We start from the raw sequence: 21013 nt of genomic DNA, 5'->3' as shown, positions 1-21013 counted from the left end.
ACTGCGGAAGAGAGTTATACTCATTTGAATTCGACGACCTTTCCAATTCAATCACAAGTGTAATTTTAATAAAATAATGATACCAGTGATCCAGTCTTATGGGCTTATCATTTAGATTCTTTTTTCTGAAACAAATGTTGACAGGTTTTGTACTGACTCTGGTGTAACTTTTCAAATGGGGAGTGTAAATAATATTAAAGTCACACTTTTCTCTACTGATCCAAATTGAATTTGACTCCCTCAATGTTTAGGCAGAAGCAGCGCATTCATTCGGTGGTATCAAATTCAAACCAGTTGGCATTCACTGTGTTATAGGCTGCAGTAGAAAATCAGGAGGACTTTGAATCAACCTGTTCATCTCATCTGATTTCAATTATTATAGTCGGAACATTAAATTCAGCAACTTTATTAACTGATTAAAAATTAGACATTTGAACAAGGGTTGCCATTGTTGTGCAGAGGACAATATAGAACCCAATTGCTTGCATATCATTTGTAAGTGACATGAAGCTAGCATCCTGAACAGATTGACAGACTGACATTGCATAGAATTCTCAATATATAATTGATATCATTAATATTTGAATTTTGTGAGCTGAGTAGTGGCCTTTTTATACCTTTTTACTGTTAGCTTTGACAGTTTATAGCATACATTGTACAGAAGTAATCCATATATCTACAATGCAGTGCATGACATACATAACTATTATACACTATTAGATAGAGTACTAGGCATTATTAAAGGACTCCATCTCAAAGCCTAGAAAGAAATGGGAGAACAAGTTTCTTCTGCTCACATCTATCTCCCCTGCCTCACACACACGTACACAACACATTTCTCTTAATGTTTGGTCACTGTGCTAGAGAAGTCCATGACTAGCCTAAGTCATCTTACACTTTGCCTGGAGGAGGAAGCATTGCATGAGACAACAGTTATTGAGGAGAGGAGGAGTAATAGGGCCAGGAAGGTCAAAGAAATATAAGAACATAATAAATAGGAGCAGGAGTAGGTCATTAAGCCCCTCGGCCCTGCCCTGCCAATCAATAAGATCATGGCTGATCTTCGACCTCAACTTCACTTTCCCACCCGATCCCCATAATCCCTTGATTCCCTTAGAGTCCAAAAATATAAATGAAAAAGCAACAGTTTTCTTGATTTTTTTTTTCCACAGTGACAGTAAATATACTCAGGCACCTGCAATTAAGCCATGTGATACAACCATACAAACACTGTGTAGTTACAGGGCTTGGTATAAAATTTAATGGCACTGAACAGATCAATAACATCTGTTTTTAGTGTACATTTAGCTAACATAAAAAACAACTTGTTGCCGTTGATCAAAAATAAATCCTTCTGCTGGTGTCTTTGTTCCAATGATTTCACCTGTAACGCCTGTAACCTGTCATGGATAAGTTAGTAGCAATAGTAAACAATTTTACAACACCAAGTTATAGTCCAACGATTTTATTAATAAAATCGTTGGACTATAACTTGGTGTTGTAAAATTGTTTACAATTGTTAACCCCAGTCCATCACCGGCATCTCCACATCATTAGTAGCAATAGTTATTCATGGGATCAAGTGATAATTTATAAGTTCCACAGTGATGTCACAACCTATCCATATAATTAAGAGTCTTTTTTCTGGCACGTGGCCACAGTACATTGTAACAAGTTTTTGCCCTGTCCATAGGATGTGGCAAAATATTTTAGGGCATGGGAAATTTTTGAATGTGTCTGTAGGCCACAAAGTATACTGACTGACAAAATCTTCCACCACTAAAAAAAACAGGGGTAATTTTCAGATTGCGGGTGCACATTGTGTACAATTTTTCAATCATCATGTAATAAAAAGGAGCATGGAATGAAAGAATCGGCAGCAAACTGTGAACAGAAACAAGCCAGCCTAATGCCATTAGAGGTAGTGCAAACTACAGCACCAGTAGCAGCATCTCTCAGGGATGCTCATACTGGGGATGCAGGCTGTGGGCTCGACCATTTCCTTCCCCCTTGGACAGGCTGGGAGATCGAATGGATACATGTTTCAATTGCTTAAGGACTCCAAAGGTCTGCACGATGAGAGCTCCAGTGGAGCCATGGATCTGATTGCATTGGAGTTTGGCTGTTATGTGGGTTCCTGAGAGGAATCCACATAATAGTGTCAGGTGTGCAGGGGATGGCCTTTGTCCCCAGCAGCCAGCCTCACACTTGCTGTGCAGGGGCAAAGAGTGGGGAGATGGAAGATTGGCATAGTACAAGAGCGTCACGGCAGATTCCAGGTAAGCAGGCACAAACCTGTATGCTGCGGTGCTGGTGATCACACATCAGTTGCATGTTAATGAGCATCCCTGAGAGATGCTGCTACTGGTGCTGTAGTTTGCACTACCTCTAATGGCATTAGGCTGGCTTGTTTCTGGTCTATAATGGAAATTATAGACCAGTTAGCCTAACATCTGTGGTGGGTAAAATTTTGGAGTCTATTATTAAGGAGACAGTCGCGGAACATTTGGATAAACATAATTTAATAGGACAAAGTCAGCATGGCTTTACGAAGGGGAAGTCATGTCTGACAAATTTGCTTGAGTTCTTTGAGGATATAACGTACAGGGTGGATAAAGGGGAACCAGTGGACGTAGTGTATTTGGACTTCCAGAAGGCATTCGACAAGGTGCCACATAAAAGATTATTGCTCAAGATAAAGAATCACTGGATTGGGGGTAATATTCTGGCATGGGTGGAGGATTGGTTATCTAACAGGAAGCAGAGAGTTGGGATAAATGGTACATTCTCGGACTGGCAACCTGTAGCCAGTGGTGTTCCGCAGGGGTCGGTGCTGGGTCCCCAACTCTTTACAATCTATATTAACGATTTGGAGGAGGGGACCGAGTGTAACATATCAAAGTTTGCAGATGATACAAAGATGGGAGGGAAAGTAGAGAGTGAGGAGGACATAAAAAACCTACAAGGGGATATAGACAGGCTGGGTGAGTGGGCAGAGATTTGGCAGATGCAATACAATATTGGAAAATGTGAGGTTATGCACTTTGGCAGGAAAAATCGGAGAGCAAGTTATTATCTTAATGGCGAGAAACTGGAAAGTACTGCAGTACAAAGGGATCTGGGGGTCCAAGTGCAAGAAAATCAAAAAGTTAGTTTGCAGGTGCAGTAGGTGATCAAGAAGGCCAATGGAATGTTGGCTTTTATTGCTAGGGGGATAGAATATAAAAACAGGGAGGTATTGCTGCAGTTATATAAGGTATTGGTGAGACCGCACCTGGAATACTGCATACAGTTTTGGTCTCCATACTTAAGAAAAGACATACTTGCTCTCGAGGCAGTACAAAGAAGGTTCACTCGGTTAATCCCGGGGATGAGGGGGTGGACATATGAGGAGAGGTTGAGTAGATTGGGACTCTACTCATTGGAGTTCAGAAGAATGAGAGGCGATCTTATTGAAACATATAAGATTGTGAAGGGGCTTGATCGGGTGGATGCGGTAAGGATGTTCCCAAGGATGGGTGAAACTAGAACTAGGGGGCATAATCTTAGAATAAGAGGCTGCTCTTTCAAAACTGAGATGAGGAGAAACTTCTTCACTCAGAGGGTAGTAGGTCTGTGGAATTTGCTGCCCCAGGAAGCTGTGGAAGCTACATCATTAAATAAATTTAAAACAGAAATAGACAGTTTCCTAGAAGTAAAGGGAATTAGGGGTTACGGGGAGCGGGCAGGAAATTGGACATGAATTTAGATTTGAGGTTAGGATCGGATCAGCCATGATCTTATTGAATGGCGGAGCAGGCTCGAGGGGCCGATTGGCCTACTCCCGCTCCTATTTCTTATGTTCTTATGTAGGAAGCCCTTGTGATTCATGGAGGCGGTGGGGTTGTGTTAAGGAACTGCAGGGCGATGTGGCTGCAGTCAGTGAAGCCCTAGATATAGGGGAATCCTGTAATCTATGCAAACCCTAGAGTTCTATTCTGCTGCTCCATGGGAAATGTGATGAAACTGTTTGTTCCAGCAAAAATAGCATCAGTCAACTGCAGACTGATATTTTGCTGATTCCTCTCTAGCAATCTGGAAGGAGCCAGAGGTAAGGAAGCTGAGGGCTGCAGTAATTGTGACTGCAACAGGCAATGCTGTGTTAGCTGTGGCAGTTATTTGCAGGCCTTGTTGTAGAAGATAACGGAACTCAGTGACAGCCTCTCTAGAGTAGTAGAGCCTCCTTGTGCACTGCTCTTCAGAGAACTGCAGGTATATTATCCTGGGCCTATACACTCTGTCGGGAGGGTGAGGATTCCTGCCAGCATGTCTCCTATTTGGTTTTATTGTAAACAATTTTACAACACCAAGTTATAGTCCAGCAATTTTATTTTAAATTCACAAGCTTTCGGAGGCTACCTCCTTCCTCAGGTGAACGATGTGGAAATTTGGTTTTATGGCAGCTCTGTTTGCTCCTTCCTACTGTTGCTGTGCCTTCTCATCCTCACGCCAAAGAGCAATAGCCACAAGGACTCCCATGAAGAAAAAGTGCATTGCCAGAAGCTTCATAAGAGTTCAGGACATTGTACAGGCACTACAAACCCTTTAAAATCATCAAAGTGGCAAAGCAACACTAATACAAGCAAATACAAGCAAAATCCAAACCTTTGCTGCATTTTAGCTGAGAGCAAGTAAGGATACCTTTAAATACTACTGGAAATGGTATACCGATCACAGTTTGCAGACAGGTTAAGGAACTGGCAGTAACAATACTGGTAGAGACGAAAATGGCAGTGGGGTCTTAATTGTATCATTTGGCCCTGAGTTGCATGCATTAGCCAGTGGGAACTCTAGCCACTTAAATCGAGGTCTGCCTGAAAATCGGAATGGGCGGACTTCCAGCAGTAAGTTGGCGGCTCATTTCTGCGATTTAAGTCTGCTACCGCCCTGTTTTTATGCGTAAGCAGAGTGATAGTGAGACAAAAATTAGCCCCAGAAATTGAGACTGAAGTGTAACTGTTAGAACAGCAGTTTATACTTCATTCATTCAGTGCTCTGAATACAATGAGTGTGGGATGCAGAAGAATCAGCTGCTATCAGCTGGAGGCCTGCTTTTCCTCCACAACCAGAAAATCAATATACCGCAATTGTTAATACCTAACATTCTATAGGGATTTTATCGTTCTACTCTAATTGGACTCAAACTTTCCAGAAAATCCATTTGCTGGAAAGAATTATAACAAAGTGCTCTTAAATCTGTCTTATGGTGTGCATATTTCCAATTTTTCTGCTAGAAAATGGATACATTAAAAATATGGTTTTATATATTTGGCCACAAAATTCAGATCACGCAGAGAATGAACCAGGTTAAGCCTCTGTCTTCCAACACACACTCAGTATTGATTTGTTCCTGGGAATCCTGTGGGTTCTGTACATCAGCTTTGGGCTTAAAAAAAAGCAAAGCAGCACAAATGGGCAATGGTAGATAATTTAGAATCAGACATTAAATATTAAAAATCATATCATTATGACATTATAACAAAAGAAAACAAGGAAATAACAAAGTTCATTTTCACCTGAAGAATTTATATGAAAGATTCCACAATATTCGTGTTATGATCCCACAAACCCCCAACAAGACTGAAATTGAAGTATTCCCTATTTGTTGGAAAGCACGATGAACAGAATGTTATTATTTCTATTTAAATCAACAATGATTTGATACCAACAATTTTTTTTACAGCAGTGTAAAAATGACATTTTACACTACAATGCACTACAGTATGCAGCACCATTATTTTAACAGCTGTCATCATCTACCTCCTCAAAAAGCCCACCCTTGACCCATCTGTCCTATCCAACTACCACCTCAGCTCCAACTGCCCTTTCTTCTCTAAGGTCCTCACGTGTTGTCATCTCCCAGCTCTGTGCCCATCTCTCCCAAAACTCCTGGTCAAATCCCTTCAGTCCGGCTTCAACACCAAGACCACTCTGATTGTGCATGACATCCTCTGCGAATGTGAGTGAGCAGTATTATCCTTCTGTGCTCCTCCACCTCTCTAGCATTTGACACATCAATTAACACCATTCTTCTTCATCACCACTTCTCCATGGTCCAGCTCCATGGAACTTCCCTCACATAGTACTAGTCATACCTGTCCGAAAACAGCCAGTGCATTTCTAGCAATGGCTTTGCTTCCCACTGCAACATAGTCATCTTCAGAATCCACCAAGAATATATCGTCAGCCCCCTCCTCTTCCTCATCTACATGCTGCCCCTCAGTGACATCATCTGCAGGCACTGGTCTGGCTTCCATATGTATGCTGATGACACCCAGCAATATCTCTCCACCACTTGTTTCAACCCTGCAACCATCTCTGCTGTCAGACTTCTTTGTGTCCACCTAGGTTTCCTGTCACTGACTCCAGCGAGTTTTCTGAGGTTATTCAAATTTACCATAACTTTGTTTGGCTCCTGGCGAGACTTCCTCCTGTGCTGAGGAACCTGTCTGTTGCGGGGGGGACAAAATGGCTGCTACAGGCCTTTGACCACCTGCATGTGCAGAGGGGGCCTGGCTGCCAGTGGAGCAGCAGAAGAGGACAAATTTAACACATTTTAAAAATTTGCAGAGTGCAGGATTATGGCCAATTTTCCTGCAATTAATTTCACTTCTTTTGGGGCTGTCTTCCAGTTTAAATCCCCTCTCACTCGCCATAACAGTACTGGATGTAGGAACATGCTGGCATTCCTTACATTCAGCGTTGTGGTGGTAATAGCGTTATCACTCACCCATACCCATACTTGGGCAGATGCATTCATTGCTTGCTGTCACTTCCAGCAGAAAATCCCACAATTGACTGGAATCAGTAGGGACCTCGCGGATCAGCTCCCCAACCAATTTTTCGCCCTCCACCACAGCGAAAAGGAGCACCGCCTCGGATGAACACCCACATAAAGATGCGACTTCTATGCAATTCAAGTGCAATATGTATTTCAGAAGTTACAATGTACATCAAACAGTTATCCAAGACTATTCTATTTCCTAGTATTTGTTTCTTGTTAGATAGAGTATTTTTAGATTCACAGTGTGTATATACTATATATCACAGTCGTGATGTTTCCATTACTCTTAGATTCTAAGTAATGGAACAGATAACAATTCTTTTGGGTAATAATAGCTGGAAGCAATTCCTGTCTAAAGAAAACATATTTTGTGCGTTTGGACACTTAAATGTATTTGAAAGCATTAGGTGAAACTTCTCCTTGGCTGGCTCCAGAAAGAGTACACCACAGTAAATCATACACATTTTACATCATGGCTCTTGTACGGGATCATTCTCATAAGAACATAAGAAATAGGAGCAGGAGTATGCCATACGGCCCCTCGAACCTGCTCTGCCATTCAATAAGATCATGGCTGATCTTCGACCTCAATTCCACTTTCCCACACCATCCCCATAGCCTTTGATTCCCTTAGTGTCCAAAAATCTATCGATCTCAGTCTTCAGTATACTCAATGACTGAGCATCCACAGCCCTCTGGTGTAGAGAATTCCAAAGATTCACGATCCTCTAAGTGAAGAAATTTTTCCTCCTCTCGGTCCTAAATGGCCGACCCCTTATCTTGAGACTATGAGCCCTATTTCTAGACTCTCCAGCCAGGGGAAATAACCTCTCAGCAACTACCATCTCTTTTTTGTCTGTTAACCAATCCTTAATCCATGCCAATGTATTAATCCCAATACCAAGCCCTCTAAGAATGTTATAAGTTTCAATGAGATCACCTCTCATTCTTCTAAACTCCAGAGAATATTGGCCCATTCTACACAATCTCTCCTCATAGGACAATCTTCTTATCCCAGGTATCAATCTGGTGGACCTTCATTACACCCCCTCTAAGGCAGGTATATCCTTCCTTAGATAAGGAGACCAAAACTGTACACAGTACTCCAGGTGTGGTCTCACCAGAGCCCTATATAATTGCAGCAAGACCTCCTTACTCTTAGCCTTTATTGCAAGGGGTTGGAGTATAACATACCATTTGCCTTCCTAATTTCTTGCTGTACCTGCGTGTTAACTTTTTGTGATTCCAAAAATCTATCGATCTCAGTCTTGAATATACTCAACGACTGAGCATCCACAGCCCTCTGGGGTAGAGAATTCCAAAGATTCACGACCCTCTGAGTGAAGAAACTTTTCCTCATCTCTAAATGGCTGACCCAAATCCCTCTGACTACCAACATTTCTTACTCTCTGACCTTTTTAAAAAATATTCTGCTTTTCTATTCTTCCTACCAAAGTGGATAACCTCACATTTCCCCACATTATACTCCATCTGCCACCTTCGCCCACTCACTTAACCTGTCTATATCCCTTTGCAGCCTCTTTGCGTCCTCCTCACAGCTTACTTTCCCACCTAACTTTGTATCGTCTGCAAATTTGGATACACTACACTCGATCCCCTCATCGAAGCCATTGATATATATTGTAAACAGCTGAGGCCCAAGCACTGATCCTTGCGGCACCCCACTAGTTACAACCTGCCAACCCAAAAACGACCCATTCATTCCTACTCTCTGTTTTCTGTCCGTTAACCAATCCTCAATCCATGTTAATATATTGATCCCAATCCCATGAGCCCTTACCTTGTGTAACAACCTCTTGTGTGGCACCTTATTGAATGCCATTTGAAAATCCAAATATACTACACCCACTGGTTCTCACTTATCTACCCTGCTAGTTACACCCTCAAAAAACTCTAATAGATTTGTCAAACATGATTTCCCTTTCATAAAACTGTGTCGACTCTGCCTAATCATACTATGATTTTCTAAGTGCCCTTTTACTACTTCCTTAATAATAGATTCTAACATTTTCCCGACTACTGATATCAGGTTAAATGGCCTATGGTTCCATTTTCTCTCTCCCTTCTTTCTTGAATAGCGGGGTTACATTTGCTACCTTAATGAGCAGCTTAATTGACACGGACTACTTTCCATGTTCCTAATCTAGAAACAATGGTGCTGTCACAGTAATAACATTACTAAACAAGAAATCTCTGGTAAATGGCACATCTTATCAGTAATTTAATACTAATTAGCTGCCACTGCACCTTATTATTATGGTAAGATTATCTCTTGCATCTCATTCCTTCATATAATGGGCTTCATTACAATGGAGTTACCAAGCAGCAGCTTTTTAATGATGTGGAGATGCCGGTGATGGACTGGGGTTGACAATTGTAAACAATTTTACAACACCAAGTTATAGTCCAGCAATTTTATTTTAAATTCACAAGCTTTCGGAGGCTTCCCCCTTCGTCAGGTGAACGATGTGAAATGATTTCACATCGTTCACCTGACGAAGGGGGAAGCCTCCGAAAGCTTGTGAATTTAAAATAAAATTGCTGGACTATAACTTGGTGTTGTAAAATTGTTTACAGCTTTTTAATCACATAGCACAAACCAGATTTTTTGAAATATAAGCCAAAGTCCAGTCTTTGGTTTCCTCCTTCTTGTGTCCTGTGGAAAGTCAATGGTGATGGCAAAGCACACAACACACTTAGTATTGTAAAAGTGTTAAAAGTGCATCTTGGCTCAATAGCCCAGTGGTGAGAGTGATTCTAATCACTGAGATCTGGTGGAATGAACAGCTGTTTAAACCCAACTATTTGTAGTTTGATAAGTATCTTTCCAAAAGCTGACAAGTGACTCTCATGATGATGCTGATTATTACAAGAATCCATTGTAGATTTCTTTCTATTTTGAGTATAAAACTTTACAAAAAAACTTGTACACAGGTGAGGCCTGTCATGTGTGGGCCATATTTGTACCCAGAACAACAGTCCATATTATGAACAGCACATTGAGCAAAACTGTAGTGTAAGTCACAACAACAACAGCTTTCATCTGTCTCGTGCCCTTAAAGTAATGAAATGTTCCATATGAGTGAACAGACCAAGCAGAAGTAGGAGAAAGCACAGTCGAAAAGCTAGGTTTTGAGGAGGTTTTGAAAGGCAAGGAGAAAAGTGGCAAGAGATTTAAAGAGGGAATTAGAGTCATCGAGTTATACAGCACGGATAGAGGCCCTTCGGCCCATCGTGTCCGCGCAGGCCATCAAGCCCAGTCTAATCTAATCCCATATTCCAGCATTTGGTCCGTAGCCTTGTATGCTATGGCATTTCAAGTGCTCATCCAAATGCTTCTTGAATGTTGTGAGGGTTCCTGCCTCCACAACCCTCTCAGTCAGTGAGTTCCAGACTCCAACCACCCTCTGGGTGAAAAAGTTCTTTCTCAAATCCCCTCTAAACCTCCCGCCTTTTACCTTGAATCTATGCCCCCTTGTTATAGAACCCTCAACGAAGGGAAAAAGCTCCTTAGTATCCATCCTATCTATGCCCCTCATAATTTTGTACACCTCAATCATGTTCCCCCTCAGCCTCCTCTGCTCCAAGGAAAACAAACGCAATCTTCCCAGTCTCTCTTCATAGCTGAAGCGCTCCAGCCCTGGTAACATCCTGGTGAATCTCCTCTGCACCCTCTCCAAAGCGATCACATCCTTCCTGTAGTGCGGCGACCAGAACTGCACACAGTACTCCAGCTGTGGCCTAACCAGTGTTTTATACAGCTCCATCATAACCTCCTTGCTCTTATATTCTATGCCTCGGCTAATAAAGGCAAGTATCCCATATGCCTTCTTTACCACCTTATCTACCTGTTCCGCCGCCTTCAGGGATCTGTGAACTTGCACACCAAGATCCCTCTGACCCTCTGTCTTGCCTAGGGTCCTCTCATTCATTGTGTAGTCCCTTGCCTTGTTAGTCCCTCCAAAGTGCATCACCTCACACTTTTCCGGGTTAAATTCCATTTGCCACTGTTCTGCCCATCTGACCAACCCATCTATATCCTCCTGCAGAATTCCAGAGGGTTAGACCGAGACATTTGAAAGCTCTGCCACCAGATAATGTGAATCACCTGCACATAACACGCAGCTGTGCTAGAGTTATTGAATAATGTATTATCAGCCCCTTCATGTTTTAATATTTTAATGGAATTTTCAGCTTGCATTGTAGCCACTTTAAAATGGCTGCTGCAACTGCATTGCAGAAGGATTTCTGCTGTTATTGGTCTTCACATGGGCAGTAATCTGGCAGAGCGGATCGCCAGCCTGTTATAGAGCCCACCCGATTTTCCTTGGAATCAATGGAATGAAAATCGGGCAGGTTCTATAACGGACTGGTGATCTGCTTCGCCAGATTCTTACCTATGCGGTGAAGATGAAAATATACTCCATGTGTCATGCATGGGAAAGGCGAGAATACAAAACAAAATCTTTCAGGTTAATGTGGGTGATTACTCAGATGCATATGTCTAGTAGTAAACAGTTACCAAGTCAATCGAGGGGATAGAACCAAACAGGATTTTTCACTGGACAATCTGTCCACGACCTTTGCCACTGTTCCATCAGGGTTCCTGCGAGCAAGGCTCTCGCAGTTTGGCTATTTCCTGATGGGGGCTGCAATGTTTGGCTGGTATCTGTCAGGTGGTCTCTGCACCTTAGGAACCTATTTGTGATTCACAGCTTTATTTAAAGAAAAAAGTAAGCAGCAGTTGCAATTTAATACAGAAAAATGCGAGGTCAGAGATTTGAGTAACAAGAATAAGAATAGTAAATGATAAATTTGTCAACGCTATGAGGAGCAAAGCAATCTTGGTGTATGGATGCTTCATTCCTTAACAGTGAGTGGGTAAGTAATACGGTAAATGGGATTTAGGGATTTATATAAAGAGGAATTGAATACAAAAACAAGAAAAGAAAGCATTTGCATTTATAGAGCATCTTTCATATCCTCAGGGCATTCCAAAGTGCTTCACAGCAAATTAATTATTTTTGAGTTGTTACTATTATTATGTAGGGAAACACAGCAGCTAACTGTGCACAGCAAGATCCCGCAATTAACAAAATGATTAGTTAATCTGTTTTGGTGGTGTTGGGGTGTTGGATATCCCACCGATCACCTGTCCTCTCTTGCAGTATAAAATCTTACACTCTGCTACACTTCCAACACGAGTTTCCCACCAAACGGAATATGATACCCTGTGATTTATAGTCGGGTTGCTTCCTATTGCTTCATGCAGCAGGAGGTAACTAACTATTTTACCAAGGTATATGTTGAGGATTATCAATTTTAATTAGAAAAAGATTTATATTGGGCATCTATTCCAGTGGGATGCACATTTTCACTGTGCAGTACTAGTAAAACCAATAAGGTAAGGTTAATGTGGCAGAGTGGGTTAGAACACTGAAAACCTGGGTTCAAATTGAGCTGAGACTCAAGGGAGTAATGTCTTCTCTTTATCCCTAGTGGGCATGAATCAACAGCACAGAATTGCTCATAATTCAGTATTAAATGGCACTAAATTGTCAGTCCCACTCAGAGAGGCCATTAGATGTTTGATGTGAAAAATGGAAATGTCACACTGATATTGCACAGACTGCTCTCCTGAGGCTGGGGTTAAAGCATACTATGTAGAGGAAGCTTTGTCCTATATCTAACCTATGCTTTTTCTTGTTCTGGGACTGTTTGATACAGAGATTGAGTGCAGAAGGTGGGATTTTTAAAAATCTAACTGATATTGCTCATCTTGATTCGCAAAAATATATGTATGTTTGTGTTTTAAATTCAAAACAATGCAGTTGTAACACAAACCTCCATCGGAGTTTTGTCAAAGCAAGATGAAACTTACTTGCATTTTATTTGTTGATCTATTGGGGGTAATTTTCACCTTCATCATCTGGGTGGCAATCTGGTGAAGTGGATTGCTTGCCCATTGTAGAACCCTCACAATTTTCATCCCATTGTTTTCAGTGGGATAAAAATGGGGAGGGTTCTACAATCGGCAGGCAATCCGCTTCGCCAGATTACTGTCAAGCGGTGAAGGTGAAAATTTATTTCATTGTCTCCAGTCCATCCAGTTAGTATTTTAGTTAATCCAGGGAGATTTGCACATAGAAGATATAGATGCAAGGGACCATTTTATGAATGTGCACTCCCACTGGAGAGCCTTGCGCACTGGGAGGACACATCAGCAAACTACAATTTTGATCCCCATGATCTTCCATCTAGAATGCATGGAAACTCATGGGAACATGCCCACAATTTCCTGGTATGCCCTTCTGCCAGGTGTGGTTTCCACCAGAAGCTTAATTTTGTATATCAGCTCTCTAATGTTCTTTAATATCTACAGTAGCAGTGCACAACATTGTCCGACCTAAAGGGCCTAGAAGAAATCCTTCACATTAGCAGATTTGAAATTTCTCAGTCAGCCATTTTGAAAAAGGCATTATCCTTGATTATCGCCTTCACTAAATAGCAAACAATGAAATTTAAAGTTAACGTCCATTACTAATATTGCATGATGCAATTTCAACTGATGTGTTCTCTTCAGTTTGAAATATATCTGTGACAGGTGACTATCCTTTCATTAGAAACTGTATGACAGCTCAGTAGGCACCTGAGTTTGTTTAAACGTGAATACATAAAGTCTAAAATGAAATTCTGCCCTATGTGCAATACAAGCATTGTTACAAATTTCGGGTCTGCCTTCGATATCTTCTCGGGTTCAGGGGCATTGGTCACTCCCATACACAGTCCTAGCTACTTATCCAATATCTAACCGTACGACAGAGTAACCCAGGAGCATAACAATTGTACAACCTTGTGATCAGTTTAGTTCAACCTGAGACAGTGGCTGGGGAGGGAGATAGAGAAGGGTTCGGTGTTTGTGGTGAGAGCCGAAATGATGGCTTCAGACTTCCCAATGTTTACCCAGAGGAAATTGCAACTCGTCTGGGGCTGGATGTCAGAAAAGCAGTCTAACAACAGAGGTGGAGGAGAGGTGGAGCTGGGTGTCATCAGTGTACATGTGGAAACTGACCCAATTTATTTGGATGAGGTCACCAAAGGACAGCATGTAGATGAGGAAGTTTATATATTAATGCATAAGGCACTGAAGATAATACACATCTTCAATGCCTGGCTCCTTAATGTATAGACTCCTCTGTCTCAAAAGCTGCAGCATATGGCTGTAATGAGAATTTTAAACCTGTGTAAACCCAATTTAATTTAAAACACACCAGTTAAAGGCAACTCACTTCTAAATCCTTTCTGTGGAAAAATGGTCAAAACATGACAGGTCAAATGAGTTTCCTTTTAAAGCAGATTAAATACAATTTAAAATCAGGCCGCTTACAGGCTGCAATATGTGCAATGCAATCAGTGCGGAGTCATCTGGCCTCAGAAGACCAGATTCACATTAACGTAAAATCAGCAGCGGCTTAAGCTTTAAGTGAACAAAATCGGCCTTTCTTGCTTTAGTTTGTATTAGCACTTTGGCTGGACTTTATCTGAACTCGATAACAAAGGAAGGAAACGCCTGTTCTGGACTGCAGACACTCTAGGATAAATTTTACAATCACAAGCAGAACTATGCCCATTGGAAAAGGATATCGGGAATTCTGGTGCAAAGGTCAGTAGGCCGTGCAGAATTCAGAAAATCTTTTGGGACCCACTGCCGTCCAAGTGAGAATTTCACATAAGCTCTCAGCGGGCTTAGATTTGCACTGCAAATTCGAAAAAAGATCCCACTGACACAACAGTATGTCTGCCTTACATGGATTTTTTTCGAACCGAATTTCAGCCACTGTTTTACAATATTTGTTAGCTTAAAAATTATGCTTGCTTATCAAACATTGGGGCTGATTTTCAACCCAATTGATTGGCGCGAAAGGGGCAGTAAATAGCAATGCGACACTTACCATCCCATTTCTGCCAATGTCCAGGTTGCCACTATTTTGGTGGGTCTTTGAAATAGGCAGTCCAGGCGCTTGCCAGAAAAATTATCATTAGCCCATGAAAATCGATGACGTCAATAGCACCCAGATGCAATTCTGAAGTACCAACAGGTGAAGCGTGTGCCGTACCCATTGGTAGTTGCCGTTGAAGTTTTAAAAAAAGAGGTTTGTAAATGAATTTTTGTGGGGTTAGGAGAACCCACAGAAATCGACTCCCACATTTCCCACCCTTCACAGCCCTCTCTCGAGATTGCCTCCGCCCCCCTGCCGCCATTTAACTTGCCTGCTGGGCTCTGCAGTAAAGCTGCCAGATTTCCCTTCCCATCTGATCAGTGAGCTGCTCTAAATGTGCATACAGCTCACTGAAAGAATGGTAATAAGGCCCGACCATAAAAATTGGTAGGCCTTGGACCGCTTCCACTGGGTGGGCGGTGGCCCCGATAGAAGTGGGAAAATTCACCCCATTAGCTGAAAGCACGGGACTGGGCAAACACACTTTGCAGAAAATCAGTAATACTATCAGGAAAATAATAATCACTAATTCTTTAGCGCTAGTGGTATCAACAGGGTTAAGTGAAGGAGACTGGGTTGGTGGTAATACCAACCTGCCAACTGACAATCACTCTCTATTGTACACTGTGTACAGCAGCATAGGGTAAGCAAAAGCTGGTGTTTTCTCTGCCATAATGAATACTTTCAGCTGCTGGAATCATGATTGTATCCTGCCGGGAGTTCTGGCATCAGCAGGATAGGAATGCAGCTACACAATGTATTAAAAAAAAGCCATTATATAAAAAAAGTCACCAACTCCATGGGCAGAATAACTGAACAAGATAAAGCTCATTCTTAAACATTTAATTTTATACATCACTCTCAAGGAGAAAATTCATATGATGGATAGTAGTAGTATTTTTATCAGTGTCACGAGTGATGGATTGATCTGTGCTGGAGAGGCTGTACCCTTATACATTCCTTTATGTGTGGAACTGTAGTTCACCTTCCCCACTGCAATGTTATAGAATATCAGTAGAATCGTGTTTCTCAATATTGAACAATTTATTGAATGGCAACAATGTATCAGGAAACAGCTGCTTCCCCCTGTACCCCAACCTTGTCTGTTCTGGCTTTGAATTTCTTGGCTGTCAGCTTCTTGAATGTGCCTGCCTCTGTTTAGAACAGCATCAGTTTTAAGGTGACCGGCTCAGTGCAGCCCCCACTGGTGTGATGGAACACTCCAGCTTAGAAGAGGGTGAAGAAAATAACATACTTGCCCCATTATAATGTCACCTTCTGTCAGACAATCAAGAAGGAGTGTTGCTGGCAATTGTGGAAAAAATGGCTCTAGATAAGGAGATGACTGGGAACAAAAGCATGACTGAATGTAAATTTCAGTATTTAAAACAAATGAAAAACTGTTCTTTAAATACATTTTGTTTACATTTTTAATCTTCAAAAAGTTTAATATACAAAATATTTTTTTGTTTTCTGCTGGCACATAGTACTATTTAATAATGGAAAAATTATCAGTCTTGTTGGTATTTAGTATCCCTTGTGACAGAATTCCCATTTCTATCCTTCATGTCTCTTAAAAACATGATTAAAATGTTACCAGATGCCTAGCGTCACTTTAACTGAGTGGTTTCTTTAAATAGCTGTCCAATAGGATATTGCCATTTTGCACCTTCTGATTATAAGACTAACAGAAAAACAGCCCTTTGCAGTCTGCCCTCTGACCTCAGTGCATTTTTGATTGCTTGAATCAAGATTAGTTTATGTGGGCAAACCTAAAGAAATCAATACTTGTTCAGTTATCCTGCATCAGCCTTAACAGTCTGGCAATCGTTCTCTGCCAACAAGGCATTTTAGCAACATGCAAATAAGTGGGTGCTTTGATGACATACAAGGGGAGAATTGCCTGGGCGCAGACAATATCAAAAAACTGGGCAGGGTCAGAGTGCACGTTAGTGAAAGAAAATCAGGCAGATTATTTTATAGCTGTGCACTCAGACTTGTCCGATATTCGCTGCATTCAGGCAATCCAGTGCACTCGGACACAGACCCAGGAAAATCTCCCTTACTGTTTCAGTGGGAGTGAAAGGCAATTAGATCATCTGTTTAAAATTCCATCTAATGTTCCTCTCTGTTATAATGAAAATATATTAAACAGAATGCAATTGCAATGTAATGTATTTATGGTGCTTTTTATTAATACAAATATTGTAATATTTTACTATGCAAATAATTGGTTGTAAAATTTACGATCAGACACAGTAGACCTTGTACAGTGCTGCCCTTGAGAACCTTACAGAAGTATTAAAGCAAAAGGTGTGCAGAAAGGGCATCTTATAGTTTTTTTTCTCTTCACCCTTGGAGGATTGCTGTAGTATATGTCGCCAAAATAGAACAATATTTGGTTTAATTTATTCCAAGAATATTATGGGTTAAGACATTTTGCTGCTTCACAGCCAATGTTACAGATGATGTGGAGATGCCGGTGATGGACTGGGGTTGACAATTGTAAACAATTTTACAACACCAAGTTATAGTCCAGCAATTTTATTTTAAATTCACAAGCTTTCAGAGGCTACCTCCTTCCTCAGGTGAACGATGTGGAAATGAAGTCCTCGAAATGAAGTCGCATTTATAATTCACAGAACAATGCTTGGTGATAACAGACAGTTTTTTCAACTGCCCGTTGCCAAGGCAATCAGTGTGCAGACAGACAGGTGTTACCTGCCAGGTCTCAGAATATACAAATCACCAAAAAAAACAACAAACAAACAAAAAACCAAAAAACAGAGATAGAAACATAGAAAAGACAGCAACTGACCCGTTATATTAAAAACAGATAACATTTGTTCGCTGGTGGGGTAACGTGTAGCGTGACATGAACCCAAGATCCCGGTTGAGGCCGTCCTCATGGGTGCGGAACTTGGCTATCAAGTCGAGCAGAAATTGATAGCCAAGTTCCGCACCCATGAGGACGGCCTCAACCGGGATCTTGGGTTCATGTCACGCTACACGTTACCCCACCAGCGAACAAATGTTATCTGTTTTTAATATAACGGGTCAGTTGCTGTCTTTTCTATGTTTCTATCTCTGTTTTTTGGTTTTTTTTTGTTTGTTGTTTTTTTTGGTGATTTGTATATTCTGAGACCTGGCAGGTAACACCTGTCTGTCTGCACACTGATTGCCTTGGCAACGAGCAGTTGAAAAAACTGTCTGTTATCACCAAGCATTGTTCTGTGAATTATAAATGCGACTTCATTTCGAGGACTTCATTTCCACATCGTTCACCTGAGGAAGGAGGTAGCCTCCGAAAGCTTGTGAATTTAAAATAAAATTGCTGGACTATAACTTGGTGTTGTAAAATTGTTTACAAATGTTACAGATGAGCAGAGAATCTATTTTGCAGTTGTCAAATTAAGTAAGGATGTACCTGTTTCAAGGGAGAAAAGACCTGTGGGTAGACAAAGGGTTAATGTAAAAATAACTGGAATCAGAAGTGTTTGTACAGTGTTCAAGTGAACACTGACTAAATCAAATCTTAAACTGAAAGCAATGTGAATTGAACATTAGGAACCAATTTGCAAAGATTCTATTTTAGTCTATCCTGGACTACTTCAAGGACTTGGGCCTGGATTTTAACCCAGAGCCGGGAACTCAGTGGGTGGGTGGATTTGCAGGTGGAGAACCCTGAAGTCAAGTGTGCATGTTTAAATCTGCAATCGCAACTTGATTGCAGGCAATTATCTTCGCTTCTAGGTTTCGTGTCTCCAAGCTGCGCAGCGGGGCCTACTGCGCACCCGAATGACGGGATTTAAAGGGCTGGTCCAAGAATGGATTTTGAAGGAGAAAAGAGAAATGGAGTCCGAGAAAGCAAAGGCTGCCTCCAGATTTAATGATGCCTCCCTGGATAAACTACTGGCTGCAGTGAGAGCCAGGAGGGAGGTAATGTTTCCAATGAATGGCAGGAAGGAACCTGGCTCTGTAACCAAAAATGCTTGACTGGAGATGGTAGAAGAGGTGAGCAGCAGGAGCGCGGTGCCCAGGTGTTGGGTTCAGTGCAGGAAGTGTTTTAATGACCTACCCAGGTAAGGAAAAGTGAGCACAGTTGCTGATTCACCCACATCCTGTGTTGACACGCCTACCCCATCACTCCTCGCACCCACTTAAGTGTCAGCAGCAGCAACTATCCTTCACTTTCTATGCACTTCCTTAACTGCCCATTTATTCACCCACCGCTTCCACTCACCCCAGTCCTGATGCAGTGTGATGTTTCTGTCTGAAGGTCACCCTCTAATGCATCTCTTTTATGTTCAGCCTCACCCAAAACAATACATTCATAGGGTGAATACCTCACCTTCAGTCACTCACAGGTCTGTTCTTTCTCCCCTTGTAGAAGAGAGTGCAAAACGCAAGGGAGAGGAGCAGAACTGGAGGTGGCCCACCACATAGTGGAGGTGACAGATGTGGAGGAGGAGGCCATGGAAATAAGTCGGACCGTCGCATGCCTATCCATCGGAGATGGAGAGACTGGCAACCCGCAGATGGCTGGTGGCAGAACTTCAACATCTTTCACACACGTGATGAATTGATTTTATTAGTGTTGTAACTGTGCCAGACCTCAGTATAGTTATCAGAAAGAATGTCACTTTTGTGATGAATCATTAATATGGCTTTCTGTGTCTTCCAGGGCCTTCACGAGGAATCAGCAGAAATGGAAGAAAGCGATTCCTCAGAGGAGCTCATTCCTTCTGAGGGTGCACCATCACAGGACATAGAGTCAGGCACCAGCGCTGATACTCGCACTTCGGTGGGTCCTGTTAGACAGCTAGTTGGGTTGTCACTTGATGATTCACCACTCACAAGTGAGCATGAGCAGATACTCGTGGCAGGGGCAGTTGTGAAGAGTGCGCATCAGGGAGCACACCCCTGTCCAAGCTCTGCTCAGCTGGACGTAGATGTTGAACCCTGGAGGCCATCGTTGAGAAGGAGAATGATTGAGGTTCAGCAGCAACTTTGCAAGGTAATGGAAAAAGTGCCACGCACACTCTCCAAAATAGCGGAGAGGCTGGATGGCTAGTGGATTGGTGGCGCAGGAAAGTACGGGAATGTCTGCGAAAGAGACAATGGTAGCCTCCATTGAGCTTCAAGCATGGCTCTCAAATGGGTCCAGGTAGGCCATAACAATGGCATTGCAGACTCTGGATGCCAACGTGTCTGCCACCTTAAAGGCAGACAGATACTTTAGCCGTGGCCTTACAACGTGGCACATCTGCTCACCAACCTGCTGGCCAACGGAGTGGTGGGAATGGTGTTGCACTGGCTGGGAGAGGGATGATGGTGAAAGGTGACATGGAAGTGAGGACTCCACTTAAAGCACTCCCACGTCTCACCTGTTGCCCTCTCCTCAATCAGTACCCACAATGCTGCCTCCTCCCGATGGCCGAATCTGCCCCTGCACAGGTGCGAGTGGAGCAATCTTTGGCGGGGCCCTCACAGGCTCCAAAATCCGGAGGTCATAGGCCGAGAGCGCCTCAGCAGTCAGGACAGGGATCTAAACAACCTGCCAATGTCTCTGCTAAAGCCACAGGGAATGCACCCCGTAGAAGTGGTAGAAAGAGAAAGGCTAAGCAATTGTAATTTACCAAGAGTATGCACAAGGGTGCTTGACGAGCTGTCATGTTGTTAATTTATATATTTTTTTGTTATGGCACATCAAATTTAATCATTATCACCACTACTGCCACGGTCTTGGCCATTATTGAGTCCCTTTTGTGAATTCGCCCTTTCATGTGTTTCATCATGAATGCCAAGACATGATGCCACCCATTGGGCACATGTACAATAGGTGTATGCGTGATTCAAGGACTGCTTTGAGCAAAGGGAGCGGGGGTGGGTAGCGGTGGTGGTTGTTCCAGGCGGCCTGAGTATTTCAAAGTCTTCAATTTGCTCATCTCATTATGAGAACCTGTTAGAGATGAGGGTATCCCGGCATCACAGGCAGCAATGTGCGTGGGTGCTCTGGTGATGGATTCCCCATCTTCATTTTCCTCCTCCTCAGATGTACTGTGGAATAGATCCATTGCGCCTCCTATCCTGATCCTGTCAGTTTGAGGGGCTCCAAAATGTAGGTAAATTTGTCTGAACACAAGAATTCTCGGTCTCAACAAAGAAA

General features: G+C 42.3%; 1 protein-coding gene across 9 annotated transcripts in view; it reads right to left on the bottom strand.

Moving 5' to 3' along the window:
* jakmip3 (Janus kinase and microtubule interacting protein 3) overlaps positions 1-21013 on the bottom strand; it is a 298954-nt gene that overhangs the window by 242856 nt on the left and 35085 nt on the right. The window lies entirely within an intron of this gene.

This window comes from Heptranchias perlo, chromosome 21, assembly GCF_035084215.1.
Source record: "Heptranchias perlo isolate sHepPer1 chromosome 21, sHepPer1.hap1, whole genome shotgun sequence".
Classification (NCBI taxonomy): Eukaryota; Metazoa; Chordata; class Chondrichthyes; order Hexanchiformes; family Hexanchidae; genus Heptranchias; species Heptranchias perlo.
Note: the sequence above shows the minus strand (reverse complement) of the source record. Positions and strands in the feature narration are given on the sequence as shown.